Raw genomic sequence first — 2,500 nt, forward strand, 5'->3', positions numbered from 1 at the left:
ATCCTTCCCTAGAGCACAAGCTTGTTGCTAGAGAGCAAACGAGAACGTAAGAATCACCCCCACGTTAACGAGCCCAAAAAATTTCGTTTAGTGGCACCCAAGTTCAACCCATGGAAGCAAGGTCGACATCATCCGAATACCACCAAGAGCAACAATGTGCGTAGCACTGGGTGCCATAACACCATCCGCCGTGCACAGTCATGTTGCCAAGGAAGCACCCTAACGAATAGGCCCAACCGCCATGGGGTCAACTAGAGCACCGGGGGGCTCGAAAACGTGAGAAAGCCCCTAGCATCAACGATTGCCCCCCATCAACAAGCCCATACGTGGCACGTAGTGCCACCATATCCTTCCCTAGAGCACAAGCTTGTTGCTAGAGAGCAAACGAGAACGTAAGAATCACCCCCACGTTAACGAGCCCAAAAAATTTCGTTTTGTGGCACCCAAGTTCAACCCATGGAAGCAAGGTCGACATCATCCGAATACCACCAAGAGCAACAATGTGCGTAGCACTGGGTGCCATAACACCATCCGCCGTGCACAGTCATGTTGCCAAGGAAGCACCCTAACGAATAGGCCCAACCGCCATGGGGTCAACTAGAGCACCGGGGGGCTCGAAAACGTGAGAAAGCCCCTAGCATCAACGATTGCCCCCATCAACAAGCCCATGCGTGGCACGTAGTGCCACCATATCCTTCCCTAGAGCACAAGCTTGTTGCTAGAGAGCAAACGAGAACGTAAGAATCACCCCCACGTTAACGAGCCCAAAAAATTTCATTTTGTGGCACCCAAGTTCAACCCATGGAAGCAAGGTCGACATCATCCGAATACCACCAAGAGCAACAATGTGCGTAGCACTGGGTGCCATAACACCATCCGCCGTGCACAGTCATGTTGCCAAGGAAGCACCCTAACGAATAGGCCCAACCGCCATGGGGTCAACTAGAGCACCGGGGGGCTCAAAAACGTGAGAACATAAGAATCACCCCCACGTTAACAAGCCCAAAAATTTTCGTTTGTTGTGCATCCCGGTTCAACCCATGGAAGCAAGGTCAACATCATCCGAATACCACCAAGAGCAACCGTGTGCGTAGCACTGGGTGCCATAACACCATCCGCCGTGCACAGTCATGTTGCCAAGGAAGCACCCTAACGAATAGGCCCAACCGCCATGGGGTCAACTAGAGCACCGGGGGGCTCGAAAACGTGAGAAAGCCCCTAGCATCAACGATTGCCCCCCATCAACAAGCCCATGCGTGGCACGTAGTGCCACCATATCCTTCCCTAGAGCACAAGCTTGTTGCTAGAGGGCAAACGAGAATATAAGAATCACCCCCACGTTAACGAGCCCAAAAAATTTCGTTTGGTGGGGCTCGACAATGTGAGAAAGCCCCCAACATCAACGGTTGCCCCCCACCAACAAGCCCATGCGTGGCACGTAGTGCCACCATAATCCTTCCCTAGAGCACAAGCTTGTTGCTAGAGAGCAAACAAGAACGTAAGAATCACCCCCACATTAACGAGCCCAAAAAATTTCGTCCCGACGTTTTTGGTGGGGCTCGACAACGTGAGAAAGCCCCCAACATCAACGATTGCCCCCATCAACAAGCCCATGCGTGGCACGTAGTGCCACCATATCCATCCCTAGAGCACAAGCTTGTTGTTAGAAAGCAAACGAGAACGTAAGAATCGCCCCCACGTTAACGAGCCCAAAAAATTTCGTCGGGACGTTTTTGGCCGCCGGCGGCCACCACCAACCACCGCGGCCGCCGGCGGTGGAGACGAGTCCCCCCGCCGGTGGCATGGGGGGGGGTGGGCACTCGCCTTTTCCATGGGCGCGAGGGGCATGCCCATGTGAGGGGGGCATCATGGACAGCCCTCCTGGCTGCCCATGTTGGGGCCTTGCATGCCCCCCCTAAAGAGCATTTAGAGCCATATCCCAACTGGCAGGAGGAAACATCAATTTTCCGAGCAAACATAAAGGCTTTTTTTGTTGAAATACTTCGAATTTGAATGAGATTTTTTGCAGGCATGCTTAGATAAATCATATCTTGAAGTAGGAACAAGCCTTACAATTTTTTGACGTCGGGATTTTTTTTAAAAATTTTTTAGGTTTAAAAATACCGAAAAATCAAAAAAAATTGAAAATGTTCCATTAATGGTAGGTGATTCTTGGAACACATCCAAAATATATTGGAATGAATTTAGGAAACCAATTTGGGTGGTTTCGATCGTCCAAAAGCACGGGAAAAGTGTTTGCCCCCGTGCATGTCAGCGGCAGTGTCAGCGCATGGCCCGTGGGGCTGTCACGGCATGCCATGGTGCCCGTGTGTGGGGGGCACTTAGCCAGCCTCGACACCATGTGCATGCGTGGGCTTGCCACGGTGCCCGTCAGTGGGGGGGAACTTAGCCAGCCTCGACACCATGTGCATGCGTGGGCTTGCCACGGTGCCCGTCAGTGGGGGGGAACTTAGCCAGCCTCGACACCATGTGCGTGCGT

The sequence above is a fragment of the Carya illinoinensis genome, chromosome 15, assembly GCF_018687715.1.
Source record: "Carya illinoinensis cultivar Pawnee chromosome 15, C.illinoinensisPawnee_v1, whole genome shotgun sequence".
NCBI classification, from domain to species: Eukaryota; Viridiplantae; Streptophyta; class Magnoliopsida; order Fagales; family Juglandaceae; genus Carya; species Carya illinoinensis.